At 45.0% G+C, this 17,500-nt stretch overlaps 1 protein-coding gene across 1 annotated transcript in view; it reads right to left on the minus strand.

Moving 5' to 3' along the window:
- The window catches only part of LOC119172711 (glycine receptor subunit alphaZ1), a 150,646-nt gene that overhangs the window by 105,117 nt on the left and 28,029 nt on the right, over window positions 1-17,500 (minus strand). The window lies entirely within an intron of this gene.

Consider the following 17,500-nt stretch of genomic DNA (forward strand, 5'->3'; position numbering starts at 1 on the left):
ACCACGGCGGGGCCCCGGTTTGATTATCAGACGCGCCGTTTCTGTGGATCAGTTTTAGACAATTTGTGGATGTTTCGAATCGGAGTGCTTGAGTAATAATATTACAAAATGTTTACGTTCTGAAACCATGGAATGATTGTGAGAAACACTAGTGGAGGGCTCTGGAAATTTTGAGCACCTAGACTCTTTAGCGTGCATCTAAATCTTACGTGCATTGTAGCCGTCGCGGCCAGGTAAAGTGTACGTGTGTTTCTGCCCTTCGGCGAATTATAAATCATTGCTGAAACAGAACAAACAACAGCACCGCACCTTAGCCCCCTAGCTACCACGGAGGGTTTGGGCACTCCGCGGCGGTGGTTTGGTGGCTAAGGTACTCGGTTGCCGCCACGCAGGTCGCGGGATTGAATCCCGGTTTCGGCGCTTACATTGTCAGGGTACGCGAAAATGCTGTATGCCCATGTGCTCAGATTTGGGTGCACGTTAAAAAACCCTAGGTGGTCGAAATTTCTGGTGCCCTCCCCTACAGCGTCTCTCATGAATTGACTTTGAAAAGGGAAGAAAATTGCGAAATAAGCGCAGTTCCATATGCGCTTAAATATGCGAGCATTTGCCATTCGTGGCTGGTAGGAAGTATTTGATGACGTACGCGACAAACGTGTAAGTCAAGTCGGGACCAATGAATTGTCTTTCTTTAACAATCGTGTCCTCCTATGCCGGGTATCGCAATACTGGCTTCCAAAGCAACGTAAAGCAGCGCCGTTGCTCTTATGGCCCCTGGTAATATGAACGGTATGTCTCCTTTCCCCACAACACTGTGGGTAGGTGGATGGACGGATGAATGGATGCATTGACGGATTGACGTATGAACGGATGAATTAGAGGACGTATGAATATAATGATGAAATAATAATAATAATAATAATAATAATAATAATAATGGAAGTTTGACGTCCCGAAACCACGACTATGAGTATGAGACGCGCCGTGGCGTAAGACTCCAAGTTTTTTTTACTGTCTGATCTTCTTTAACGTGAACTGACATCAGACAGCACTCGGGCTTCTACCATTTCAGCTCCATCAAAATGTGAGACCACCACAGCCACGATTGTTGAACCCACAGCCTTCTGGGCCGAAGCCAAGCACCTAGCCACTGATGCACCGAGGCGGACATGACGGACGGAGGGACAGACGTATGGACGGACGAGTCAATGAAGGGGTGGGCGAACATTATAATGAATATACAAACGGATGGACATACGGGCTAGTAAAACACGAAAATTTATTTTACTTCACAAAAAATCACTCTAATGTGAATGTAAACATAGTGTAAATGCGAAATAACAATTTCCCAGAAATTGCGTTAAGCATTAGTTTTCATAAGGTCTTGAATACTAATAAGGTGCTCAGCTTAGATCTGGGTGACCCTAAACATTTATGTGCGCCTTTTATAAGCATCCCAAAAAGTGTGTTTCAAATCATTTACACGATACTTGATTTGTTAGTCTTGATGTTCTACGCCAAGAAAGAACAGATTGGGGGTGAAAATGGCCGAAGGGAAAGGATATACTTAAATTTTATTTTGGCTGTAATTTTGACAAAATATACAAAATTAATTTGCAGTAGAGTCGACTCCCACTTCTTTATTCTTCAACAGAGTTGGAAGAAGCATATTTAGGGCTAGTCGTGTCTTTTAAATCTCATACGAACGTCAGTTACCACTAGCACGTTTTCTACATATCCCATTCCGCACAACGTTAACCCTAATTAAATAGTTAGTCTAGATACTTCATTCGTAGAAAAAGCACGCGTACGTGTCCTCGGACTGCTTCAAAAACAAGAGGGACACATTTAGCCAGCAACATAAAACAGATCTCAAGTCTGCCTGTGAAATACAAAGTTAAGCCACTTAAAGTAATGCGACTGATAGTGGCGAGAAAGATTTGCATAGAAGGTGATTCCTAGAGATGCTACCTGGATTCATGCACTGCAAATAACTTACAAAAGTAAACAAACAAATATCGACATCACATCAGTGGGATTAAATGCCAACTCGCTTTTGATTGAATCTAGATGCAGGGACCTTTAAGTTCTAAATAAATGCTAATTAGCATGGCCATCGTGGTGAAGGAACTCGACTTAGCAATTTTGTTATACGAGCTTTACAGTCGAATGAAGCTCATGTAGCTTGCGCTCAACCGCGTAGTTGAGTTAAAGTCCAATTTCCTCTTAACCAACAGCAGTGTATCAGTACACTTTGGTTCACCCTAATGCATTAAACATATGTCAAACGACTTAAAAGCCCCACTGTTTTTCATCATCAGCCTGACTACGTACACTGCAGGACAGAGGTCTCTCTGATTTTCGCCAGTCAACTTGGTCCTGTGTTTGCTAACGTAATGAGTAACACAATTTTACGTAATTTTCAAATAATTATTGTGCTGCAGCTGCATATGTAAAAAAAGTGACTGTCTCAATTTTGAAACAAGTTAGTTTACAAGATTAACGCTAAATGGTTTTTCAATCGTTGCATATGGAACCCGTAATCTCACCACTTGAGGGCAAAAAGTCCAAAAGCGTTAGCAATGCCGAATTCATCTGTATAAATACAAACTACTACCTAAATATACTAACTGGACAGCGTTAAAAGACTTCTTTCGCAGACATTTTCGTTATAGCATCGGTGCAGTTGGTTGTCCGTGGAACATCGGCTTGTCCTAGAACGAAAACTTCCAACAGGTGCAAAACAGATACAATCAATTAAATAGTACTGAAAGGCCACCTTGTGCTAGCGATGTTAGACTGAAAATAACAGCGGAGCTGGTGCTCCACCTAGTTGTTTTTTTTTTCATAGTGTGTGAAGCATTTGCCAGAAATGCACAGTTTTTGACAGCGGTACTGCTTATTAATGGTTAGACTTGGCTATTCTCCCTTTTCGGTTAGTCCCCCACCCACACTGTAAACGTGTCATGTGGTTCTGTCGGAAAAATTTCATGTGGCTAGCGGTTGAGGGAAGTTGTGATTTTAGTCATGTGGCAACTTTTCCGTGGTTCTCGGCGGGGACATGTTAGGTGACGAGTTGTGTGACTTTAGTCAAATGAAAACATCTTACATGCTGCTACATGATTTCAATCACATGACAATATTACGTAGTTCTGGCGAGGAGATGTCACTTGGTTAGCATTTGTTTAATGTATCGTGCTTACGGTCACATGACTGATTCTTACGTAATTTATTGCAAAAACATCACTCATGACTACCAGTTACGTGATTGTAATCTTCTGACAAGATTCCATACGTGATTTCACACAGTTTTGGTTACGTTACTACTCTTTGCATTATGGTGAGTGATCTTATTCCCGCTACGTTAAGCCACGTGATTTTAGTACCGTTACTTCATGGCCAGTGATATTAAGTTACGTGGGTTATCTGATAAATCATGATTTTTCTCACATGACTAGTATCATCATCAATATCATAATCATCATCATCATCAGCCTGACTACGTACACTGCAGGACAGAGGCCTCTCCGATTTTCGCTAGTCAACTTGGTCCTGTGCTTGCTAACGTAATGAGTAACACAATTTTACGTAATTTTTTGTGACGTGATTTGTTATAACGTAACGTTACATTATTAGACACGTGACAAATGTTGCGTGATGTTACATGACTTCAGTGTTTCCACTAGTTGTTGCGCGACGTAATGTGATTTTATGTCATATGAAGCAGTCGTCTATCACCGTTATTGCATACTGCGGCAGGATAAAACAGTGCACGTGTTGTGAGAGTGAAGCGCGAGGTGAAGAAGTTGAAGCGAGCGCGTGCCGGTATATTTTTGTTCGCGGTGGTTGTTTTTCAATTTTTGGCTTTTTCTTTCAATAGAATTTTTTTCAGTCCAAAATTTCTTTGTGTTTGTAAAACCATAAGCCTTTTACTTAAAGATCCTACCGCCCGGTTCTTGGCCGATACCTTTTTGTGGGTGTGCGCCAGAGTAACAAGAATCATCATCATCATCATCATAATAATTTAACACCTTTTAGAGTCGCTGTGTTAAATCTTCAGTCGGAGTTTTGTGAGAATTTTCATTTTTGAAACTGCCCACGCAGCCTCAGAAATCGTTTATGAAGTGACTGGCGATCGGTATTCACTGTGCTTGTCATTTTAAGCTCATGGGCCAAGGTGTCAGCATATCTTGCTGTGCGTTCACGAATCTTGACATATAATAAACTTCAGAAATATCCACTCAAGCGTTCAACCACAACTTGTCTTGGCACTCTTAGTCTTTTAGAAAGCATCACAGCTAAAAAATAACAATACAGGCGTTGGAGATGGTTGTCTCAAGAAGTGAAGGCAATGCCACTTGCTCGGATCATTCCTTGCCTCTACATTTTTCGTCCTATCACAAGGCCGACGTTTAGTGATTTGGTCAGAACAGGAGCGCTTACACGACGCAACCTTAAGGTTTTCCACGCAATAAGAGCTCGAAATCTTAATGAGAGGTTCGATTTCAAGTATTTTTTGCAGCATTTTTGTGTATGAATTTCCTGAGTTTACCACAGGATTGCCAAATAAATGGGAACTTACTGCGACGAAAGAGCGAGAAATCCCAACTGTACACAGGACTGCGTAGGACTGTACATAGGGCTGCACTCTTATTCACAAGAAGGAGATTCGAGGAAAGGCGGGAAGGTTAACCAGACGCACGCCTGGTCTCTTGTTCCCAAAATTACTACTAAACACACGATGAGCGCTGTCGCTATATATTCCGCTGAAAATCACCGTGCCCAGCTAAAAGAAGCTGCTTGAACGGGTCTCCGGGAAATTCATTATAGAGAGACAGACCCTAGAAACATTTCCGGACGGCTAAGCCACATCAAGTAGGTTCCAAATTTTAGAGCTTACTTTCGATCTAATATGTGTGCCATCCGTCAAGCCAGGCGATCAACGAGAAAAGCTATAGAGGAGCAGCGTTGGCCAGCTTAACGTAAGAGCTTGTAGATAGGCTAGCAAACGCTCGTTATGTTTAGTGAACTTAGCGTCTGTTGATTAGAAATGTGCTGGGATGGTCTCAATCAGTGACGAAACGAGGTGAATGACAAATATCCCTTGCGAGCCATACCAAATGGAGACGACGCGAACTTCGTCGTTGAGGGTCGCTTCGTACACATGATGCTGATCAGGTTGCGGAACGTTGTGAAGTTTTTGCCTGGTGCACTTATTAGAGGGCATATGAGTTGTTTTGCCTTGTGATTTGCTTTAGTCTTCAGACACATAAAAGAAATCGTCGCGCATTTTCCATCACTTCTTTTTCATGGCAAAACTTTGCCGCAGCGTACCCGGAAGTGGGTCGAGATGACACGGGGTTCTTCGCTGCGCTAAGAGTAAATTAACACGGTGGCACCGATAATACTATTATCATTTGCCACCTGAGAATAACTGGAAATGAAAACACCATCCATGGTCGTCGCTCATTGTGGCACCAGAAAATAATAATAATAATAATAATAATAATAATAATAATAATAATAATAAAACCTTCACTTAACCTACCTTGGAACAACCATGAGGTCTTGGTGCAGGCGCACGTGAAAATAAAACAATACAATACAGACCCTCATCAGAAAAAAAAATAACAAGTGAAAACACACACAAAAATGAAATTATTACAAAATGGGCAGAACAAACAGACTAGACGACAATCTTAGAAAGAAAGTGAAAAATGAAGGGGAATATACAAAACTATGCAGGAGCCTTCCTGAAAGACGGAAAAGTGAAGAATCTGTACATTGTGAAAAACTGTGTTAAGACAGGGCAGAGCTGAGATAAAAACAATGACAGTGGACTATGACAAAAATCAATATCAAGAAAGTTAACGTTATATGGACTTTGTATTCGGTGAGCAGTGGAGTGTTGAAAGAAGTTGGCAGGTGCATGAATTGATCGATTCTTTCTGGTTCACTTACTCGGAATGTGAAAATTTACGCAAATGAAAGTAAATAGCAGAATATCATTCCATGAACTAGTTTGTAAAAAAAAGCAAGAGGTGAGCACGATTTCATTGGCAGTGAAGTGATGGCAATGATAATAATCTGGCAGTGTTGGAACGAGGTCCAGAGTAATTTCTAGGGGAATGATGATTGTAAATGCTCATGAATATTTACTTAACTCGCTCAGTGGCGTGAATGCTAGACTTAGCAATGTAATTCCAAATCACAGATGCATACTCAAGTTGAAAAAAACATTGTGCGGTGTACCATTTCTAGACGACTGTAGGAGAACTGACTTCTTGAGCGATGCTACAAACGAAGCCGAGAAAATGAAGGCTACCTATGGCAGCACGTTTATGGTGAGCAAAAAAATTTATCGTGCTATCGAAAAGAGCCCCGAGATCACTGAATTTATAAACATTACATAGGGACATGGTTTTGTCAGAGTATAAAAATCACATGATGGATCTTTTGCGTGATATACTCATCAATTTGGTCTGTAGGGTATTCGGACAGTGGTTATTTTGATCACATCATTCGGAAAAAGAACACACATCTGACTACAGCAAGCGACAGTCGTAAGCTGAATTAATTTCCCTGAATATTTTGATGTCATCAGGATACAAGAGAAAAAAATAATGATTTGCAGAAGAAACACCATTAACGTAAATTAAAATAAGAGTAGGCCTCATACTAACCATTAAGGGACTCCCCTAGTCACTTTGTACAAAGGAGGCGTTTGGCCATATACGGCAACACAACATAATCTACTGAGCACATAGCTGTGCAGGATATTCACAACCGATTAGTCAACATCAAAGTTTGCAAGTTTAACCAAAAACAGTGAGTGGCTACCACGTCAAAGCCTTGCCCAGGTCATACTAGGCTACGTGAAACTGTCCTCTATGAGAAATAGGTGAAGACATTTGCGTAATCAAACTAACAAGATTTGTGGTAGTTGAACGGTCAGAGAGAATGCGTGTTGAGTAGGAATAATTCGATTTTTCACTCTAACCTAAAATATGCTGTGAAGAACCAACTCAAAGATTTTCAATGTCGCACAGTACAGAAATCAGGCGATAATTAGCAACATCAGTTTTGCAGCCCGACGTGAATACTGGAAAAACACGTGCAGTTTTCCACATGCTGGGAAACGCGGAAGTGTTAAGACAGTTGTTGAATACGCGTATTGTAGTCAGTGATGGGGCAAATATACTACCATAGACTTTAGTCTGGCAGAAGGGATGCCATCTGAGCTACACAATAGGATAATTTTAAGCGCCTACTGCATGATCAGAGGAGCTTTTCAACCTGTGATAGACCACTAGATGTGCTAACTGCCTGGGGCTGTTCTATTATTTGAGTCCTAGAGTCTACGGCTTCATAAAGAGATGAAAAATGCGTGGCAAAACAGTTCGCAACGGCATGCACTTCGACACCGTCCAAGACCAGCACCCTGAATGACAACCTGCTTTTGCTAGACCGTTCGCGTACAACTTCCAAAGCTCACTCAGCTGGCCTGTGAAAAGGGTTTTCTTCTAATGATTCAATACATAAACTGTGGTCCCTTTTATATTTGCGTTTAGAGAGAGTTCAGAAAAAGGTGAACTCTTCCTTCCGCTTGCTGAATGGAGAACATTCAGCCTTTTTGTGCGCGCGGTCTTTAGGATTCAGTGCACCTATAGGTTCCGGGGAAAACCAGAGGGGATATTTATGATGTTTAGTTTTATATTGCGGCATAAACTTACGCATGTTGTTTAATGCAAGCTTCGTAAATTGCTCAACTTGGTCATCAACATTTGGTTTGTCAGCAATCTGGGACCAATCAACGGCTGACAAATAATGATAACAGCCCGTGTAGTCTCCTCTCTTAAATACAAATCTTAGAGATTGGTTAAAATGACTGGTGTAGCTCGTAGTTCCGGAACATAGGGATAACCTTACATTAGGTGGTGGCTGGAATTTGGGAGGATGAGCAAGAGATATGTCGGAGCGTGAACATTCAATGGGTTGGTCGCTCGACAAAGAGAAGCTCAAGACATTGTCTTTGTAATTGACGACTGTGTTACGTCGCCGAAGATAACTAAACGCCACAAAATCTAAAAGAAGGCTGCACTTTTTCTTAATGAAACGATTATATTGAGAAAAGGTAAGTGTGCTTCAGTTAATTCTAAGCACATTGACGTCACCAAGAACAAAAAAAAATTGGCAGATCCCCCGTACAGAGGAAATCGACGATATGCGAAGCACGAATTAGAAGTGTTGATATATGTCACCTTAAAATCAGCACAACGTTACGAGGTGGAGGTAAATGACGCCGTACATGACTTCCGTACCATGATTATCATGTTTTGATGTGTCGTTTACCTTCGTCATCTATTCACGTCACGTGATACCAAATTTATTATATGTGGGGCTAGCGAACCAGCTGCGAGCACGCTATGAGCGTGGTATGTTGTCATGTTCTCACATGACACGCGTGTCAGGATTATCATGTTTGCACCAGTCATATATTTTGTCATTTATTGACACCTCGTAACACCAAATTATGTATATGGGGAGCTAGAAAAACGGCCGCGAGCGCATCATGAAGGGCCCAATATACTCCAATGTAGCGTTGGCGCGCGCGCACGCTGGGCACAGCGACGCTATAGTATACGTTTCAAAACGCGAACACTGTATAGAGTGACGCCTGGCGCGACCAGCGTACGTCGGCGCGGCCCGAAGGCAATCGGCGCGAAATGCGACATGCTACATTTCGCGCCGATGCGATATCCATACAACACTGCGTCTCCCTCTTTTCGTGACGGAGGGACGCCAGACACGCTGAAACGCGCATGCGTCAAAGCAATGCAACGTGGCGCGCACCTGCGAGTATAAGGCAGGGCCGACGCCTAGCGTGGCAGAGCTGGCGTGACGCGACCAAATGAGCACCAGCGAGCACGCGCACCGCGTCACGTCGAAATGTATTGGCACCTTGACTGTGGCATGTAGTCATGTTCTCACATGACACGCATCTCATGATTATCATGTTTGCACCAGTCACATACCTTCGTCATTCATTGTCGCCACGTAATAACAAATTTGGCATATGTGAAGCTAGCGAAACAGCTGCCAGCGCATCATGAGCTTCGCATGTAGCCATGTTGTTACATAACACGCATCTCATGATTATCATGCTTGCGCTAGTCACATACCTTCCTCATTCATTCACGTACCGTGATACTAAATTTGGTATAAGTGAAGCTAGCGAAACGGCCACGAGCGCATCATGAGCGTTACATGTAGTCATGTTGTTACATGAAACGCATGTTATGATTTTCTTGTTAGGGTCTGTCGCTTGTGTTCGCCATAAAATAATGCCATACCATACCAGTTTTGAAACATGCCATGTGAACGAAACCCCCACAAGACCTCCAGGATCATGAAATGAGAATCATGACATTCATGACATACATATCTTGATTTTGATGTTATGACTAGTCAAATATGTTCTTCATGCAGTCATCGTATGCCATACCAAGTTTGGTATTGATACCATTATCGAAACGGCGAGGAGAGATAGAAGTCGTAGGCGGCTAGATAGACAGACAGACAGACAGACAGACAGACAGACAGACAGACAGACAGACAGACAGACAGACAGACAGACAGACAGACAGACAGACAGACAGACAGACAGACAGACAGACAGACAGACAGACAGACAGACAGACAGATAGATAGATAGATAGATAGATAGATAGATAGATAGATAGATAGATAGATAGATAGATAGATAGATAGATAGATAGATAGATAGATAGATAGATAGATAGATAGATAGATAGATAGATAGATAGATAGATAGATAGATAGATAGATAGATAGATAGATAGATAGATAGATAGATAGATAGATAGATAGATAGATAGATAGATAGATAGATAGATAGATAGATAGATAGATAGATAGATAGATAGATAGATAGATAGATAGATAGATAGATAGATAGATATGCCCTAAGTCGTCGAAGTTCGCTGAAAAATGCTTCGCATTTAAAATGTACATACAGTTAGAACGCATAAATCCTGAAAGACTCTGTTTCAGAGTTAACGGCAAGTGCACAAAATTTATGGGCCGAAGCTTGCATTCATTCTCACAATTTTACTAACGATCGCATACTGCCTTGCACGAGGCACGTTACAAAAAATATAAGCAAGGATCACGACAATAACGCTGCCTGAACGTGTTGAATGAAAAATACTTTAAAATGACTCATGGTTGTCTTGAATGATTTGTGTCGCTGTGACAACCGCAAATTCAAAGCATTATGCGCCACTGCCCGCTGAAAGCAGAAGGTGTTGAGAGAAATGACATTTTATCTCTCCGACCACACAAAAGTATTCCACTTACGTGCAGCATTATAGGCCGCGCAATCTTCTGAAAGTTCCTTTCAGACGTAAGCATTGTGGATAAAGCCCGCGTTTTCTCGTCTCAACACCACATCAGCCCCACCACCCACACAACGTTATTTCTTTGGTCTGCGATAAATCTGACTAATTTGAGCGAAAAGCAGAGCACCATTTCAAAACAATCGTGCATATCAGCAGCCATTAAAAGGTACCCTCCCTTCCAAACAAAACGGGAATGAAAAATAAAACATGCAAGATACAAATGGTGCTTTGTTTACGAAACCCATATATCTTCTGCCGTTTCGCAATCTTTCACGTTGCACTCGTTCTTTTTTCTTTTTTGTTCAGGTCATCTGGCAGAGTTTTATCCTTTTGCAAAACGAGAAAAAGAAATAATAAACGGCTACTCTTGCCTGCCCACCTTAATTGCAAAACAACATATTGTTACGAGACAATGCCCCACTTAAACAGTGAGATAGGCGCTGAGGAAGACGAGGTGACTTGTGTGTGCGCGCGCTCTCTCTTGTTCGCCATCTTGGCTTGCGCGTTGGCGCTGTGTAAATATATTTTAAAACGCCTAGTTTCCCTTGTGCCTTCACGCAACATTTTGGTGGAAGGTGCTGGGTTACAACGCACGACGGAGTTACGCAGCGGACGCCTAGTCTCTGCTCCCAACATGTCCACCGGCAGCGACGCTTCCTCAACTGCTACGCCCACTGCATCAATGGCGCCGACCTCTCCTGTTTATCTCGTGGCCGCTCCACCCCGCGATCCCGGCAACTTTTCGGGAACGGACGGCGAGGACGTGGATGAGTGGCTTAAACTCTACGAACTCTTCAGCACAAATCACAGGTGGGACCCAACCTTAATGCTGGCAAACATCATCTTTTATTTACAAGGAACGGCCAAGGCGTGGTTTAATAACAATGTGGACGGTATCACAAGCTGGGACGTATGCAAGACCAAATTACGCGAGTTGTTTGGTCAATCTGCCGGCTGCAAGCAGGCCGCTAGGAAAGAACTTGGCACACGTGTTCAGACGTCCACGGAGTCCTACCTGGCGTATATTCAAGATGTGCTGACCCTTTGCCGTAAAGTTGACCGAACCATGGCTGAAGCCGACAAGGTAGCGCACGTGCTCAAGGGCATCGCAGACGATGCATTTAACCTCATTGTGTGCAAAGGCTGTTCCACCGTGCAAGATGTTATCTTGGAGTGCCAACAGTTTCAAGAGGCTAAAAGCCGTCGCATTGCTTACCACTTTACGCGCCTTCCCAACACTGCTGCGACGTCAACATGTGCGGATCTCCATGTACCGACCCTGCCCAATTCACACTCCAGTGACATCACGAGAATTGTACGCCGTGAAATCGAAGCCATCTCACCCGCCCCCTTGAGAGCACTGGCACCGAGTGATCCTCAGCCGACCATATCGCTAATACAGACCGTTGTTCGCCAGGAACTAGCCAACGCGGGTGTTCACACAGTCTGTTCTGTGCACCGTCCCGGCGCTGTCAGTTCGTCTACCCCGAGCCACCCACAGCAGTATCGCCGCCCTGCTCCACGTAATCGTGACCCAAATGCGTGGAGAACGCCTGATGACAGACCGATTTGCTTCCGATGTGAACGAGTGGGACACATTTCCCGTCATTGCCGAAGCACGTGGACCTCACCGTATCGGGCAAACCCAAACTTCTCCAACCCCCATTCACCGGCCCACCTCTATGACCAGGAACCACCACGGCGTGATGGCTCAGCTAATTACGACCCGACCACTACGACCACTGCCCAGTACAGTCGCTCACCTTCACCTCGACGTAGATTTTCCCGATCTCCACCACCACCTCGTTCCCCGTCCCCGTCCTCTGCCCGGCGGTTTTCTTCGGAAAACTAACGGCTGCAGCTCCTGGAGGTGACGCTGCTGATACGACTTGCTCTCCAATTCCTCTGTTGACGCTCCCGACCAATCAGAACTTGATCGACGTTGAAGTGGACGGTTTATCTGTTAAAGCCTTAGTAGACACTGGCGCCCATATTTCTGTGATGAGCCTGCACATTCGAGACCGCTTAAAGAAAGTACTTACTCCAGCCCCTTCACGCAGCGTTCGCGTTGCTGATGGTAGTACGGCTGCTGTTATTGGCGTCTGTACTGCACGCGTTACTATTGCCGGCCGTCAAACTTCAGTTCTCTTCACTGTTCTTTCTCACTGCACCAATGATGTGATCCTCGGTCTTGACTTTTTGTCCACTCATTCCGCTCTCATCGACTGTTCAGCCGGTACTGTGCAACTTGACCTACCGTGTCCGATTGATCCGCCCAGTCGACCGCAAGCCCGTATGTGCTCTGCTGAACATGTCCGTTTGTTACCGCAAACCGTGACCTGCATCACCGTTACGCCCTCGCCACCTGTATCCGATGGTGACTATGTGCTCGCGCCCATCACATCCCTTCTCTTGACCCACAGTGTTACCTTACCACACACTGTTATTCAGTTACGTGCAAACCGCGCCTGCATTCCTGTGCTCAACTTTGCTCTGTGTCCGCAAGTGCTTCCGCGCGGAATCGCCCTCGCCATGCTGACTCCTTCTGAAGAATGCGTCATATCAGCTCTGTCTTCGAACGAGGCTCGACACTCCAGCTTCACACATGCTCGATCTTCGCAAGGAAGCCCGTCTCCTGATGTTAAAAAAATGATCGCGACAGACCTTTTGCCGCATCAAGCTGACGAACTCCTTCGCGTTCTTGAGTCATACTGGGACGTATTTGACTTTTGTGATCGTCCACTAGGTCAAACCAGTGCGGTAAAGCACCGCATTGACACCGGCGATGCCTCCCCTGTCCATCGACGGCCATACCGCGTATCTTCGACCGAGCGTCACATAATTCAAGCAGAAGTCGACAACATGCTCGCCAAAGACATAATTGAACCATCATGTAGTCCATGGGCTTCCCCTGTTGTTCTTGTCAAAAAGAAGGACAACACTTGGCGATTCTGTGTTGACTACCGACATCTGAACAAGATCACTAAAAAAGACGTCTACCCGCTACCGCGCATAGACGACGCCCTAGATTGTCTTCACGGCGCTAAGTATTTTTCTTCTATTGATCTAAGAGCAGGTTACTGGCAAATTGCTGTCGATGACATGGACCGCGAGAAGACCGCTTTTGTCACCCCCGATGGTCTTTACCAATTTAAGGTCATGCCCTTCGGATTATGCAACGCTCCAGCCACCTTCGAGCGGATGATGGACTCTCTTTTGCGTGGGTTCAAATGGTCAATTTGTCTATGCTACCTTGACGACGTTATCGTCTTTTCCCCGACCTTTGAAACCCACCTCGACCGCGTTTCCTCAATACTGGCCGTATTTCGCAATGCCGGTCTCCAACTGAACTCGTCAAAGTGTCACTTCGGACGCCAGCAACTAACAATGTTGGGCCACCTTGTCGACTCCTCTGGTGTACGTCCTGATCCCGATAAAGTGCGAGCCGTGCGTAACTTCCCTGTTCCGACCTGCACTAAAGAAGTACGCAGCTTTCTCGGTCTGTGCTCGTACTTTCGACGTTTTGTGAACAACTTTGCGGAAGTCGCCCGTCCTCTCACAGACTTATTGAGAAAAGATGTCTCATTCACATGGGGCGCTGCGCAGGCTACGGCGTTCTCTACACTTATTGGATCGCTAACAAAACCACCTGTTCTCGCCCATTTCGACGTTTCTGCCCCTACCGAAGTACACACAGATGCCAGCGGTTACGGAATCGGTGCTGTTTTGGTTCAGCATCAAAGCGGCTGCGCCCGCGTTATCGCCTATGCCAGCCGTCTCCTCTCGCAGGCGGAAAGGAACTACTCCATCACCGAAAGGGAATGCCTTGCTCTCGTTTGGGCAGTAGCAAAATTTCGGCCTTATTTACATGGTCGACATTTCACTGTCATAACCGATCACCACGCACTTTGCTGGCTCTCGTCCTTGAAGGACCCCACTGGGCGCCTTGGTCGATGGGCACTACGGCTTCAAGAGTATAACTACTCGGTGTCCTACAAATCTGGCCGTTTACACCATGACGCTGACTGCTTATCTCGGAATCCAGTGGACCCACCTGAAGCGTTCGATGAATCGCCATGTGTGCTGTCTCTCTCCGCTTTAAGCAACATCCGTGAGGAACAGCGCCGAGATCCTGCCTTGCGTAACATCATCGAGAAGCTTCATTCTGCGGCACCCGATCCTTCTACTCGATTGTTCGTCCTTAAGGATGACACATTGTACCGTTGCAACGTCCGCCCTGATGGACACGAACTGCTCCTTGTGGTACCTTCCCACTTACGTGCGAGCGTGATCGGCCAGCTTCATGACGCTCCCACTGCCGGTCACCTCGGACTGTCTCGGACGTATGACCGCGTACAGCGTCGATTTTACTGGCCCAGTCTTTATCGCTCGGTCCGCAGCTACGTCGCCTCATGCGATCAGTGTCAACGCCGCAAAAAACCTTCTATGAGTCCTGCCGGGTTCCTCCAACCACTTGACGTTCCCTTTGATCCCTTCTTCCGACTTGGTCTTGACCTCCTAGGCCCTTTCCCTGCATCCACTTTGGGGAACAAGTGGATAGCTGTCGCGACGGATCATACAACCCGGTACGCTATCACGCGGGCTTTGCCAACCAGCTGCGCCACAGACGTTGCCGATTTTCTCCTGCACGACGTCATACTTCACCATGGCGCCCCACGCCAACTACTAACAGATCGTGGGCGCTATTTCCTTTCCCGAGTTATCGACGACCTGCTTCGCTCCTGCGAGACGAAACATAAATTTACGACAGCTTACCACCCGCAAACTAACGGACTCACTGAACGATTCAACCGGACTTTAACTGATATGCTCGCTATGTACGTATCGTCCGACCACCAGGACTGGGACGTTGCATTGCCCTTCGTTACGTTTGCCTATAATTCTTCACGCCATGATGCAGCTGGTTTTTCACCTTTCTACCTGGTGTTTGGCCGTCATCCAACTTTACCTTTCGACACCATCTTTCCGACAGCCGTCGACTTTACGACTGAATACACCCGTGATGCTATCACCAGGGCTCGCAAAGCACGAGAAGTTGCTCGTCAGCGCCTTTTAGCATCGCAAGATCACCAGCGGCATCGTTACGACTCACATCACCGCCAAATTTCCTTTACACCAGGTTCTCTTGTGCTATTGTGGACTCCGACTAGACGCGTCGGACTTTCTGAAAAACTGCTTTCCCGGTACTCGGGACCCTACCGCGTATTGCGCCAGGTGACAGATGTGACATACGAGATAGCCCCGCTCGAGTCTTCCTCCGCCTCCGCTTCGCTGTCTACAGACATTGTCCACGTATCCCGCCTTAAGCTTTACCACTCGGCAACACAATAGAAAGCACCGAGACGGTGCTTCAGCACCCGGGGGTTATGTTACGAGACAATGCCCCACTTAAACAGTGAGATAGGCGCTGAGGAAGACGAGGTGACTTGTGTGTGCGCGCGCTCTCTCTTGTTCGCCATCTTGGCTTGCGCGTTGGCGCTGTGTAAATATATTTTAAAACGCCTAGTTTCCCTTGTGCCTTCACGCAACAATATTTTACCGTTCAGCCAAGAAAGCGGCCCGTGCAGATGCAGGCGGCGAATGAAGCCATACGCTAGGCGACTATAGTTTACGTCAAGATTCGATTGCTTTATCACAGATTTGCTATTCTACTCAGCGTGTCCCATTTCGTTATGCGGCCACCAATCTGTTTACGACTCTGAATCATGCGGCAAGGAATGTTTTTCAATTTGAATGTTTGTGACTTGTAATCAAGTATTTCGGTAAGAAATATATCTTTCTGCTTTCACGCGAAAGACTTTGAGCTTCCGTGGTTGCCCTGCATTGGAGTATTTTACACATTAAGGGCGATCTATATGAAATAATGAGAATGTGAAGCAAGGGGCATGCCTGTTTGTTGCTCGAGCTTGCGTATCGTTTGTTATCCCTCAGCTGCAGAAATTGACGCAATAACGAAAGACCAAGACTGTTCCTTGCAAAACTATTTCACAGGGGTAGAAAAAGTTGCGGGCAAACAAAGCTACGACACGCGCTTTCGTCGCTTTTTAGGATGAAATTCACTTTCAAAGACGTTTTTTTTTTTTTAGAATCTAAACTTCTCAGAGCTTCTAATTGAAACATTGCTACAGCAGCGCGATAAGCGAGTATACCATCTTGCCCCGCGCAAATATTGCCACGTAGGCCTAATCACTTATGAAGTGCTGCATTTTCCTTGCCCCTCTATATTTTTGTCTGAATGTCAGATCACATTTTGTAAGTTCTGAGCAATGATACGCAAAAGGAAAGGTACATATTATCATTGCATGACAACGTGATCTCCCAACTATATTTGGAAAAGTTTTCCTCTACAAAAAGTTCATAATCAATTTAGAAGTTTTATATAAAACACGCTTTTCTTTAGTTTTTAAAACTTTTCGTAAGTGTCTTGATGTTCATCTTGTGAGCAACTTTTGCCACTCTGATTAAAGCTTTTTCCACTTTGAATAATTTCGAGCTTCAGGGTGAGATGATGATGATATTCATGATGTTGCTAAAAGCTACTTGACCCGGCAGATATCAGTATTCTAGTTACCATAGATTTTCCTGAAATTTACTGTTGTAGCAACTGTTAATTGCTGTGTTTCTTTTTTGTTTCGAACGAACGAAACCACCATTTTGAACTTCATGACGCGATTTGAAATGCTAAGCCTAAAATATTAAGGCGGCGAAGCGCAATTGCTGAACATTTGCTGATTTTTGTTTTGTGACAAAATAGCTTGAAGCCACGTGGACCCAAACGGGAGTCAGAAGAACGAAGATCCGAAAAATCCGTGTATGCAGATCATTCCCATGCTCGCTGAAGCGCTGTGCGTTGCAGCTGCCATAGACACTAGCAGCACAGTTCAATGTAATGTATATTTAAGAAATTCTATGGTCACTGCAACTTCCCCATTTTAGTATCATGACTTTCGTCACAAAATAGCAACGCTGACGCAGAGAGAGGCGTTGACCTGTGCGTCTGCTCCCCCCATTTCTCCTCCCTACGCTTTTCCCTCCCTCGCCTCCCAACGCTGGCGCAG

The sequence above is a fragment of the Rhipicephalus microplus genome, chromosome 4 (genome assembly GCF_043290135.1).
Source record: "Rhipicephalus microplus isolate Deutch F79 chromosome 4, USDA_Rmic, whole genome shotgun sequence".
NCBI lineage: Eukaryota > Metazoa > Arthropoda > Arachnida > Ixodida > Ixodidae > Rhipicephalus > Rhipicephalus microplus.